The sequence below is a fragment of the Cherax quadricarinatus genome, unplaced genomic scaffold (genome assembly GCF_038502225.1).
Source record: "Cherax quadricarinatus isolate ZL_2023a unplaced genomic scaffold, ASM3850222v1 Contig11, whole genome shotgun sequence".
Classification (NCBI taxonomy): Eukaryota; Metazoa; Arthropoda; class Malacostraca; order Decapoda; family Parastacidae; genus Cherax; species Cherax quadricarinatus.
The window spans coordinates 586,662-601,699 of record NW_027195037.1 but is presented as its reverse complement, the minus strand read 5'-3'; positions in this window follow the sequence as shown (position 1 = coordinate 601,699).

The following is a 15,038-nucleotide window of genomic DNA, read 5'->3' as shown; positions in this document are numbered from 1 at the left end:
CCCTGGTTGTCTTATTATCCCTGGTTGTCTTATTATCCCTGGTTGTCTTATTATCCCTGATTGTCTTATTATCCCTGGTTCTCTTATTATCCCTGGTTCTCTTATTATCCCTGGTTGTTTTATTATCCCTGGTTCTCTTGTTATCCCTGGTTCTCTTATTATCCCTGGTTGTTTTATTATCCCTGGTTCTTTTATTATCCCTGGTTCTCTTATTATCCCTGGTTGTTTTATTATCCCTGGTTCTTTTATTATCCCTGGTTCTCTCATCATCCCTGGTTCACTTGTTATCCCAGGATCTATTGTTATCCCTGGTTGTTTTATTATCCCTGGTTCTCTTATTATCCCTGATTTTCTCGTAATCCCCCTACACTTCCCCATCCTCTTCTATAATTCCTCTCGGGGCTTCACATTAGCTGGTCATTGAAGCGGCGTTACCATAATGAACGCAGATGTCTTTCTTTCTTTCTTTCTTTCTTTCCCATTCTTTGTCTGATACTATTTTCCGTTCCTCTTATCTACCCTATCTATTGTACTCTTTTGTCCACCTAAGCATCAGAATCCTCTTTCTTTTGCAACGTCTGCTTTCTTTAGTTCTTCATCTTCCCTCTTTCTTCCTCACACCTCTTCTTTATCCCCTCTTCTCCATCTCCAAGTTACTGCCAACAAGAAGAAAATTTAGGGAGAACTGAACATGGAAATGTATAAAATCGGTGCTGCTGTGAAGACAAAAATCAATTGTATTGATCGGGTCTTGCCGAGGGTCTCTTTCTCTCCTCCAGGATGGAGGAGGGAGACAGGTCTTGTGGCCCATGCTAGGCAGGACCTTCTCAAAATCAACCATTCCCACCTGCCTATTTGTCCAGCTTTTTCCCAAAGTTACCCAAGAATTTGCCTAAATACCTCAGTAGTATTTCGGGTTTAGTTCTCGTTTCGGACGGATGTCGGTATGTGGAAAGTTGGGGGTTCTAAAGCAGGAAGACGTTCACAATACGGAACATGCCTATCCCTCTCTTAATAAAGGTAAGACTGAGCCTGAACTATCCATTAATAAAGGCAAGACTGAGCCTGAACTATCCATTAATAAAGGCAAGACTGAGCCTGAACTATCCATTAATAAAGGCAAGACTGAGCCTGAACTATCCATTAATAAAGGCAAGACTGAGCCTGAACTATCCATTAATGAAGGCAGACTGAGCCTGAACTATCCATTAATAAAGGCAAGACTGAGCCTGAACTATCCATTAATAAAGGCAAGACTGAGCCTGAACTATCCATTAATAAAGGCAAGACTGAGCCTGAACTATCCATTAATAAAGGCAAGACTGAGCCTAAACTATCCATTAATTAAGGCAAGACTGAGCCTGAACTATCCATTAATAAAGGCAAGACTGAGCCTGAACTATCCATTAATAAAAGCAAGACTGAGCCTGAACTATCCATTAATAAAAGCAAGACTGAGCCTGAACTATCCATTAATAAAAGCAAGACTGAGCCTGAACTATCCATTAATAAAAGCAAGACTGAGCCTGAACTATCCATTAATAAAGGCAAGACTGAGCCTGAACTATCCATTAATAAAGGCAAGACTGAGCCTGAACTATCCATTAATAAAGGCAAGACTGAGCCTGAACTATCCATTAATAAAGGCAAGACTGAGCCTGAACTATCCATTAATAAAGGCAAGACTGAGCCTGAACTATCCATTAATAAAGGCAAGACTGAGCCTGAACTATCCATTAATAAAGGCAAGACTGAGCCTGAACTATCCATTAATAAAGGCAAGACTGAGCCTGAACTATCCATTAATGAAGGCAAGACTGAGCCTGAACTATCCATTAATAAAGGCAAGACTGAGCCTGAACTATCCATTAATAAAGGCAAGACTGAGCCTGAACTATCCATTAATAAAGGCAAGACTGAGCCTAAACTATCCATTAATAAAGGCAAGACTGAGCCTGAACTATCCATTAATAAAGGCAAGACTGAGCCTGAACTATCCATTAATAAAAGCAAGACTGAGCCTGAACTATCCATTAATAAAAGCAAGACTGAGCCTGAACTATCCATTAATAAAAGCAAGACTGAGCCTGAACTATCCATTAATAAAAGCAAGACTGAGCCTGAACTATCCATTAATAAAGGCAAGACTGAGCCTGAACTATCCATTAATAAAGGCAAGACTGAGCCTGAACTATCCATTAATAAAGGCAAGACTGAGCCTGAACTATCCATTAATAAAGGCAAGACTGAGCCTGAACTATCCATTAATAAAGGCAAGACTGAGCCTGAACTATCCATTAATAAAGGCAAGACTGAGCCTGAACTATCCATTAATAAAGGCAAGACTGAGCCTGAACTATCCATTAATAAAGGCAAGACTGAGCCTGAACTATCCATTAATAAAGGCAAGACTGAGCCTGAACTATCCATTAATGAAGGCAAGACTGAGCCTGAACTATCCATTAATAAAGGCAAGACTGAGCCTGAACTATCCATTAATAAAGGCAAGACTGAGCCTGAACTATCCATTAATAAAGGCAAGACTGAGCCTGAACTATCCATTAATAAAGGCAAGACTGAGCCTAAACTATCCATTAATAAAGGCAAGACTGAGCCTGAACTATCCATTAATAAAGGCAAGACTGAGCCTGAACTATCCATTAATAAAAGCAAGACTGAGCCTGAACTATCCATTAATAAAAGCAAGACTGAGCCTGAACTATCCATTAATAAAAGCAAGACTGAGCCTGAACTATCCATTAAAAAAAGCAAGACTGAGCCTGAACTATCCATTAATAAAGGCAAGACTGAGACTGAACTATCCATTAATAAAGGCAAGACTGAGCCTGAACTATCCATTAATAAAGGCAAGACTGAGCCTGAACTATCCATTAATAAAGGCAAGACTGAGCCTGAACTATCCATTAATAAAGGCAAGACTGAGCCTGAACTATCCATTAATAAAGGCAAGACTGAGCCTGAACTATCCATTAATAAAGGCAAGACTGAGCCTGAACTATCCATTAATAAAGGCAAGACTGAGCCTGAACTATCCATTAATGAAGGCAAGACTGAGCCTGAACTATCCATTAATAAAGGCAAGACTGAGCCTGAACTATCCATTAATAAAGGCAAGACTGAGCCTGAACTATCCATTAATAAAGGCAAGACTGAGCCTGAACTATCCATTAATAAAGGCAAGACTGAGCCTAAACTATCCATTAATAAAGGCAAGACTGAGCCTGAACTATCCATTAATAAAGGCAAGACTGAGCCTGAACTATCCATTAATAAAAACAAGACTGAGCCTGAACTATCCATTAATAAAAGCAAGACTGAGCCTGAACTATCCATTAATAAAAGCAAGACTGAGCCTGAACTATCCATTAATAAAGGCAAGACTGAGCCTGAACTATCCATTAATAAAGGCAAGACTGAGCCTGAACTATCCATTAATAAAGGCAAGACTGAGCCTGAACTATCCATTAATAAAGGCAAGACTGAGCCTGAACTATCCATTAATAAAGGCAAGACTGAGCCTGAACTATCCATTAATAAAGGCAAGACTGAGCCTGAACTATCCATTAATAAAAGCAAGACTGAGCCTGAACTATCCATTAATAAAGGCAAGACTGAGCCTGAACTATCCATTAATAAAGGCAAGACTGAGCCTGAACTATCCATTAATAAAGGCAAGAATGAGCCTGAACTATCCATTAATAAAGGCAAGACTGAGCCTGAACTATCCATTAATAAAGGCAAGACTGAGCCTGAACTATCCATTAATAAAGGCAAGACTGAGCCTGAACTATCCATTAATAAAGGCAAGACTGAGCCTGAACTATCCATTAATAAAGGCAAGACTGAGCCTGAACTATCCATTAATAAAGGCAAGACTGAGCCTGAACTATCCATTAATAAAGGCAAGACTGAACCTAAACTATCCATTAATAAAGGCAAGACTGAGCCTGAACTATCCATTAATAAAGGCAAGACTGAGCCTAAACTATCCATTAATAAAGGCAAGACTGAGCCTGAACTATCCATTAATAAAGGAAAGACTGAGCCTGAACTATCCATTAATAAAGGCAAAACTGAGCCTGAACTATCCATTAATAAAGGCAAGACTGAGCCTAAACTATCCATTAATAAAGGCAAGACTGAGCCTGAACTATCCATTAATAAAGGCAAGAATGAGCCTGAACTATCCATTAATAAAGGCAAGACTGAGACTGAACTATCCATTAATAAAGGCAAGACTGAGCCTGAACTATCCATTAATAAAGGCAAGACTGAGCCTGAACTATCCATTAATAAAGGCAAGACTGAACCTGAACTATCCATTAATAAAGGCAAGACTGAGCCTGAACTATCCATTAATAAAGGCAAGACTGAGCCTGAACTATCCATTAATAAAGGCAAGACTGAGCCTGAACTATCCATTAATAAAGGCAAGACTGAGCCTGAACTATCCATTAATAAAGGCAAGACTGAGCCTGAACTATCCATTAATAAAGGCAAGACTGAGCCTGAACTATCCATTAATAAAGGCAAGACTGAGCCTGAACTATCCATTAATAAAGGCAAGACTAAGCCTGAACTATCCATTAATAAAGGCAAGACTGAGCCTGAACTATCCATTAATAAAGGCAAGACTGAGCCTGAACTATCCATTAATAAAGGCAAGACTGAGCCTGAACTATCCATTAATAAAGGCAAGACTGAGCCTGAACTATCCATTAATAAAGGCAAGACTGAGCCTGAACTATCCATTAATAAAGGCAAGACTGAGCCTGAACTATCCATTAATAAAGGCAAGACTGAGCCTGAACTATCCATTAATAAAGGCAAGACTGAGCCTAAACTATCCATTAATAAAGGCAAGACTGAGCCTGAACTATCCATTAATAAAGGCAAGACTGAGCCTGAACTATCCATTAATAAAGGCAAGACTGAGCCTGAACTATCCATTAATAAAGGCAAGAATGAGCCTGAACTATCCATTAATAAAGGCAAGACTGAGCCTGAACTATCCATTAATAAAGGCAAGACTGAGCCTGAACTATCCATTAATAAAGGCAGACTGAACCTGAACTATCCATTAATAAAGGCAAGACTGAGCCTGAACTATCCATTAATAAAGGCAAGACTGAGCCTGAACTATCCATTAATAAAGGCAAGACTGAGCCTGAACTATCCATTAATAAAGGCAAGAATGAGCCTGAACTATCCATTAATAAAGGCAAGACTGAGCCTGAACTATCCATTAATAAAGGCAAGACTGAACCTGAACTATCCATTAATAAAGGCAAGACTGAGCCTGAACTATCCGTTAATAAAGGCAGACTGAACCTGAACTATCCATTAATAAAGGCAAGAATGAGCCTGAACTATCCATTAATAAAGGCAGACTGAACCTGAACTATCCATTAATAAAGGCAAGACTGAACCTGAACTCTCCATTAATAAAGGCAAGACTGAGCCTGAACTATCTATTAATAAAGGCAAGACTGAACCTGAACTATCCATTAATAAAGGCAGACTGAACCTGAACTATCCATTATTAAAGGCAAGACTGAGCCTGAACTATCCGTTAATAAAGGCAGACTGAACCTGAACTATCCATTAATAAAGGCAAGAATGAGCCTGAACTATCCATTAATAAAGGCAGACTGAACCTGAACTATCCATTAATAAAGGCAAGACTGAACCTGAACTATCCATTAATAAAGGCAAGACTGAGCCTGAACTATCTATTAATAAAGGCAAGACTGAACCTGAACTATCCATTAATAAAGGCAAGACTGAGCCTGAACTATCCATTAATAAAGGCAAGACTGAACCTGAACTATCCATTAATAAAGGCAAGACTGAGCCTGAACTATCCATTAATAAAGGCAAGACTGAGCCTAAACTATCCATTAATAAAGGCAAGACTGAGACTGAACTATCCATTAATAAAGGCAAGACTGAGCCTGAACTATCCATTAATAAAGGCAAGACCGAGCCTGAACTATCCATTAATAAAGGCAAGACTGAGCCTGAACTATCCATTAATAAAGGCAAGACTGAGCCTGAACTATCCATTAATAAAGGCAAGACTGAGCCTGAACTATCCGTTACAGCGAATAACTGATCACATGAGATTTACCTCGCTACTGCTGCTGTTGTCTCCAAATTCTCCTTCTCTGTGTATCTCTTGTGTATCTCTGTATATGACTGACGAAGCCTAGCGTGTAGGCGTTACGTTTCAACAATGTAAATCCCCAACTGTTGCACCTGTGTCTTGCTTATCGACGTGTCGGTATTATGTACCATTGTCGTAAGTGATAAATGGGACTCTTGTACAACGTTAGGGTATCTTTATTCTGGGAACGTTTCGCCAGCCATTTGCTTCTTCAGTCTATTATAGTGAACGGTGAGAGGTGAGGAGGAGTTTTAGGCAGTCAGTCCTTCAATCTTGGGTCAATATGTTAATCCATCCTCTACTGACAACGTTTCGCCCACACAGTGGACTTTCTGAGGCCACAAGCAAATGTGAATGTGATAGTTGTATATAATACAGACAAGTCGATAAGAAAGGCGCATGTGCATCAGTTGGGTATCTTCATTCCGAAACGTTTCTCTTGTACGATGTAATCAGTCCATCACCCTGGAAGACGTAGTATTGAGGTGGTCAGTCCCTCAGCCAGGAGAAGAATTCTGCTCCATAGTCTGGAACAATGTGAGGCTGGAGCAACAGTATGGAGACTTATACACTGTCAAGGTGAGGCGGAGAAAATCTCGACAGACGAGGCGGACCTTAATATTAGAAGTAAGAATATAATCACACAGAGGCAGTGTAGTAAACTTACTGGACAGGTCTCTCTCAAAACCAACCTTTTTCACTCGTAACAACTGGTAATTAGTTGTGTTGTGGGGAGCCCATGGGCAGTACATAAGTCTGTTGAAAAAGAAAGTTTTCAATGGAAAAAATGAGTAAAATAGGCACACAGGACAACAAAGTTTATGAAATTGTTGGCTAGAAAAGGAAGGTCAGAAGAGTCGTCAGTTTTTCTGCGCCGGAGATCAATAACTTGTGTTGTGAGTACCTTGGTAAATACAGATGTCACGTCTAGGCTGGAGAGTTTATCATTCCAGACGTTAATGTTGCAGCTACGGTTGAGAAAATCACTAGAGTCTTTAAGGTGTGCTCGACTGATAGGCATTACCTATTTCAGTGGAGATGGGTCTCAATGGAGTACTTTTAGTGCAGTGCTAATAATATAGTGGTGTTGTTCCCTCATGATTCATTGTGCTTAGCACTGTGCTAGTAACATGCTGTGACCAAGAGTACTTAGTACCGTGTTGGTGTTATGCTGACAGAGATTCATCATGACACATTACACTGTTCTGTGTTGTAATAATCTGGTGGAGATAAATCCTTGACCTGAGAACTTAGAACAGTGTTGGCATTATGATGGCGTGAGTTATCTTGGGACAGTGTAGTTAGTCCTGTGCTGATACTATGCTGGCTGGATGCAACATTGCACAATGTAGTTAGTCCTGTGCTGATACTATGCTGGCTGGATGCAACATTGCACAATGTACAAAGAACTCTACTCGTAGTAATTACGTGGGTCGAATGTCTTCATAATGCACAATTTTCTCTGAGCTGTGTTGATAAAATGTTTTAAACCTCTCTTTCCTTCTCTCTCTGTCTCTCTCTTTCCCTCTCTCTCTCTCTCTCTCTTTCCCTCTATCTTTCTCGTTCTTTTTTATTCATGACTATTTTTCTAGTCAAAAATCCTTCACAAAAAGTTAAATTAATAATATCTCATAAACGAAACTATATATTCGAAATGTTAAATTTATGTTAATCTCTCCCCACAGAAATTAGACTTGTGTAAACGTTAAAAATATGCTAATTTACGTTTTGCCAACTCCTCATTTGTTGCTGCTGATTAAATGAGGCAAACGGGGAATGGGGTGAAGGGGAGGAGGAAGAGGAAGAGGAGGAGGAGCAAGAAGGAGGGTAAGGAATATAGAAAATACAGTCCCCCCAACGTTCTCTCTCCCCTCCCGCATGAGGTGAGGACAGGAAGGTCGCTGCAGCGTAACTAATCACTCATTGTTATGATAAACTGTAACACTAGACTTCTAATTCCATCCATTCCACTTCCACCCAGCTACTGCACACCCCTTGCCACCCATCCTCTACTCCCTACAACGATGCCACCACCCATCCCGCCCCTCCTATCCACCCACCTACCCATTCCTAACCACCTACTACCCACCTCGTCCTCAACCTGCTCATCATGAACCAAAACAGAAAACTCTTAATAAGCAACACTTTCACTTCCATATTTTTGCTCTATTTTCTTCTTGGTCGTCACTGACAAGACGCCAGAGAACTAGTGTTGTATCTACTACCTGTCCGCCTGTCATCTACACAAGTTCCAATACACACATGCTTTAAGGAATTCTGGGAATGCATTGTGATACAATCACGTGAAGGAGTGGTATGACTCTTAGATGTATTTAGTTTAACATTGATATGGCTGTTGATTGTCTCGCTATTACAGGCATACAACCCCCGAAAAATCTACCCACCGAAAAAAAAAAAATCTACAACTGGAGAAATCTGCCCTACTGAAGAAAATCTACCAGCTGAAAAAAAAAATCTACCCACTGAAGTTGATGGTGCCAGATCAGTTAATATAGCCTTTCATGGTGGTGAAGGTTAGAAATATTTTGCGAAACACAGTATTTCAGAGTAATGTTTTAACAGGGTCACACAGGGGATGGAGTCAGGACTGCAAGGTCATATCAAAATGAAATGTAAACAAACGGGGTAAAAACAGATTCAAGTATCTTTTAATGGATAAGGAATGATGATCGCCACCTGTATCTGTACGTGTACAAGTGTACGTGTACATGTGTACGTATTCACGTACATTTACTCACCTACTCGTGTTTACTGGGGTCGAGTTTCAGCACCACGCCCGACCACACCTCTGCTGGCTGGTGAATGTTGTTTTTCTCTCTCTAATGCCTGTGTGAGCCCTGTCATACCTGTTCTTAAAACAATGTATGGAACCAGTCTCAGCCGCTACCTTGTCTAGGTCATTCTTGAAAGTGGAACCAAAATTTCCCAATCTCCCTGCTACTTTTAAAAATATTGCTTTAAAAGCAACCTTCTTGCTACTTTGTTTTAAAAGTCCAGTTGCATTTTTGTTTTCCTGACTGTTGCTCTTGGTAGTCTCTCCTTGTCCATCCTACCAATTCCTCTTCTCCACGTTTTGTACCTTTTTATCAAGTTATTTCTGATCTGACTAGGTCTAGCTCCTTTAGTTTTTATTATAGTTCACACTCTTCTTTCCCAGACTAATGTCGTCGCAAATTTATGCACCTTTTCCAGTATCTTGGTATGGTTTTTCAGGTGTTAGTTCCACTCATACTTGAAGATTTGGCCTGGCATATATCGTGAATGACTTTTTCTTGAGACTCCTGTCACGTTGTTCTTCTATAAATTCCAGAGTTGCATTTGCTGAGGGTTTAAATTTCAATAACAACTTGTCAGTCCAATCCTGTACTGTGTCCATTTCAGTTTGAAGTTTGCCCCTGTTTGTAGATTCCTCATTATTCTCACATTAGTCTCAATTTCTTTGGTCACGCAGTTCACATACTCAAGAAATAGTACCGGTCCCAATTTCGACCCTTGTGGAACCTCACGTCTTATACTTGACGCCACTTTCCGGATTACAACTAGTTGTCACTTTCCTGTTAAGTATTCCTTTATTCTACACGACAGGATTAAAGAGGTCAAAATGAGTCTTTATCAGACATTAATGAGCATTGTTACATCACTAGAAAGAAATAATAGCCATTTCATATTTTGCAATTACTGTATATAATTAGTGTACATAATAATGCATGGAATACAGTATGGAATACTGTAATGACCGCCTTCTTACAGTCTAAAAGTAGGAATTCATTCATCCCTTTCTTACTCTCCTCCTCTCTCTATCTCTCTTGTATTTGCCTCACTTACATTACTTAACCTAAGAACTGGCGGTTTTTGTGAGACACAACTTTCAATTCTGATACTCTTCTCTGTAAACTTACACACTGTGCATGACACTGGCCTGTAGTTTAATGCTAGCTGTCTCTACCCTTGTCATAAATACCAGGACTACACATCCTGTCTTCTGCACCTCTGGAAGTTTCCCGGATTATGATAACTTGGAACCCACGAAGAGAAACCATACAACGGGCGGGATTTGAACCCGCGGTACGGTTTGTTTGCAATCGTATCATTACGATTTCGTGAGTCACGAAGAGAAGTCTTGGCACATTACCTTCAAGGTAAATAAATCACGGAAAAGGGGAATTCTTCACCTCTTGTGTTGAGTGTATTGTGTGCTCGGGTGTACCCTTCCTCTCAAGCTCTCTCGTAATGCTGGTGTTTTCTCTTGCCATATTCACTTCAGTCTTATGTTCTGCTTATAGTGAGATTCCTCGTCTCTTGTGAGCTCTTCTCCTTTCTCTCTTCTTCAGCCTTATTACCAGGTCATCAACCGTTGTCTTCATTCTCAAGTGGCTGTACAGGACTTTGATTCAGTTTTTGTCTTCAGTGCTATGTCATCCTTCAACTATCGCTCAACCTCCTTACTTATCCATGCGTATTGCTTCCTGGATCTTCTGCCGCTGCTTTGGTCTTAGACATTCTTTTCTTTCTGCATTTTTCAATGTCCTTATCTGTTAGCTCTTGCCTCTCTGCACCACTGGGTGAACCATGGACTCTATTCTTGCTTGATTCTGTGTGTATCTGAGTGTGGACGAGAGAGAGAGAGAGAGAGAGAGAGAGAGAGAGAGAGAAAGAGAGAGAATGACAAAAGCACTGGTTATTGAATATGGATAAGTGAATGAAAGAGGAGGAGAGTTCAAAACTCTGGGTGCGGGGAGCACCTGCTAACTTTCCATAACTCAATATTCGGTGTCGTCTGATGCTTCCATGTGTGTGATCAGTCCTTATGTTCCCGTGACACCTGACTCGTGTGTGTGCGTGTGTGTGTGTGTGTGTGTGTGTGTGTGTGTGTGTGTGTGTGTGTGTGTGTATACCTTCCTCTCTGGACCTCCTTTGCCTTCAGTACTCGCCTGGATTTCCCCGTAATGTGTTTGTAACGATGGAACTGCCCAAGACAGTAACGTGTATCACGAGATCAAGTTTTTCTCCCAGGATCTAGACAAACCTATTATTACCTATTCCTAACTAGTTATTCGTTCTACGCTGCTGTCTACCCACGACTCCCGGGGTACAGGGATGTAACATTTAGCTTCGGGATAAGTGTACTGTGTACTTTGATGCAGAGTGCGCACGACCGGATACTGTTTTAAACCGATGATAATTCTTAATAACTTCTGCAACTTTGCAAGCTCTTGATAGTGTGATGATTGCAACAAGAAAGGCCTACAACTATTATTCAACTCCCCCTGTGATTGTTTTGCAGCTTGTATCCCTTGTTCGATATATATATATATATATATATATATATATATATATATATATATATATATATATATATATATATATATATATATATATATATATATATATATACATATAATTCATTCGCTTAAAGTTACATGCTTACTAACACAGGCACATTGAGCAGAAGTAATGGGAGGTGAGGTAGAGACCAGGGTGAGGTTCGTCACGGTGGAGACAACTGTGCAGGAAGCCGGGATTACCTGGGTCAGGTTACCACAGCAGCAGCGACTGTAAGACCAGCTGACTAGCGTGACGCAATACTATCTGCTGTAATACCACACACTCTGCACTACCACACACTCTGCACTACCACACACTCTGCACTACCACACACTCTGCACTACCACACACTCTGCACTACCACACACCCTGCACTACCACACACTCTGCACTATCACACACTCTGCACTATCACACACTCTGTACTACCACACACTCTGCACTACCACACACTCTGCACTACCACACACTCTGCACTACCACACACTCTGCACTACCACACACCCTGCACTACCACACACTCTGCACTATCACACACTCTGCACTATCACACACTCTGCACTACCACACACTCTGTACTACCACACACTCTGCACTACCACACACCCTGCACTACCACACACTCTGCACTATCACACACTCTGCACTATCACACACTCTGTACTACCACACACTCTGCACTACCACACACCCTGCACTACCACACACTCTGCACTATCACACACTCTGCACTATCACACACTCTGCACTATCACACACTCTGTACTACCACACACTCTGCACTACCACACACACTGCACTACCACACACCCTGCACTATCACACACTCTGCACTATCACACACTCTGCACTACCACACACTCTGCACTATCACACACTCTGCACTATCACACACTCTGCACTATCACACACTCTGTACTACCACACACTCTGCACTACCACACACCCTGCACTACCACACACTCTGCACTATCACACACTCTGCACTACCACACACTCTGCACTACCACACACTCTGCACAACCACACACCCTGCACTACCACACACCCTGCACTACCACACACTCTGCACTACCACACACCCTGCACTACCACACACCATGCACTACCACACACTCTGCACTACCACACAACCTGCACAACCACACAACCTGCACAACCACACACCCTGCACAACCACACAACCTTCACAACCACACAACCTGCACAACCACACACTCTGCACTACCACACACTCTGCACTATCACACACTCTGCACTACCACACACTCTGCACTACCACACACCCTGCACAACCACACACCCTGCACAACCACACACTCTGCACTACCACACACTCTGCACTATCACACACTCTGCACAACCACACAACTTTCACAACCACACAACCTGCACAACCACACAACCTGCACAACCACACAACCTTCACAACCACACAACCTGCACAACCACACAACCTGCACAACCACACACCCTGCACAACCACACAACCTTCACAACCACACAACCTGCACAACCACACAACCTGCACAACCACACAACCTTCACAACCACACAACCTGCACAACCACACAACCTGCACTACCACACACCCTGCACTACCACACACCCTGCACTACCACACACCCTGCACTACCACACACCCTGCACTACCACACACCCTGCACTACCACACACCCTGCACTACCACACACCCTGCACTACCACACACCCTGCACTACCACACACCCTGCACTACCACACACTCTGCACTACCACACACCCTGCACTACCACACACTCTGCACTACCACACACTCTGCACTACCACACACTCTGCACTACCACACACTCTGCACTACCACACACCCTGCACTACCACACACCCTGCACTACCACACACCCTGCACTACCACACACCCTGCACTACCACACACCTGCTCTACCACACACCCTGCACTACCACACACTCTGCACAACCACACACCTGCTCTACCACACACCCTGCACTACCACACACTCTGCACTACCACACACTCTGCACTACCACACACTCTGCACTGCCATACACTCTGCACTACCACACACTCTGCACTACCACACACTCTGCACTACCACACACTCTGCAAAACCACACACCTGCACTACCACACACCCTGCACTACCACACACTCTGCACTACCACACACCTGCACTACCACACACTCTGCACTACCACACACTCTGCACTACCACACACCCTGCACTACCACACACTCTGCACTACCACACACCCTGCACTACCACACACCTGCACTACCACACACTCTGCACTACCACACACTCTGCACTACCACACACCTGCACTACCACACACTCTGCACTACCACACACCCTGCACTACCACACACTCTGCACTACCACACACCCTGCACTACCACACACCTGCACTACCACACACTCTGCACTACCACACACCCTGCACTACCACACACTCTGCACTACCACACACCCTGCACTACCACACACTCTGCACTACCACACACTCTGCACTACCACACACCCTGCACTACCACACACTCTGCACTACCACACACCCTGCACTACCACACACTCTGCACTACCACACACACCTGCACTACCACACACCCTGCACTACCACACACTCTGCACTACCACACACCCTGCACTACCACACACTCTGCACTACCACACACACCTGCACTACCACACACCCTGCACTACCACACACTCTGCACTACCACACACTCTGCACTACCACACACTCTGCACTACCACACACACCTGCACTACCACACACCCTGCACTACCACACACCTGCACTACCACACACTCTGCACTACCACACACCCTGCACTACCACACACCCTGCACTACCACACACCCTGCACTACCACACACTCTGCACTACCACACACTCTGCACTACCACACACTCTGCACTACCACACACTCTGCACTGCCACACAACTGCACTACCACACACTCTGCACTACCACACACTCTGCACTACCACACACTCTGCACTACCACACACTCTGCACTGCCACACACCTGCACTACCACACACTCTGCACTACCACACACTCTGCACTACCACACACTCTGCACTACCACACACTCTGCACTGCCACACATCCTGCACTACCACACACTCTGCACTACCACACACTCTGCACTACCACACACTCTGCACTACCACACACTCTGCACTGCCACACACTCTGCACTACCACACACTCTGCACTACCACACACTCTGCACTACCACACACCTGCACTACCACACACTTTGCACTACCACACACTCTGCACTGCCACACACCTGCACTACCACACACTCTGCACTGCCACACACCTGCACTACCACACACCCTGCACTACCACACACTCTGCACTACCACACACTCTGCACTACCACACACTCTGCACTACCACACACTCTGCACTACCACACACCTGCACTACCACACACCTGCACTACCACACACCCTGCACTACCACACACCCTGCACTACCACACACCCTG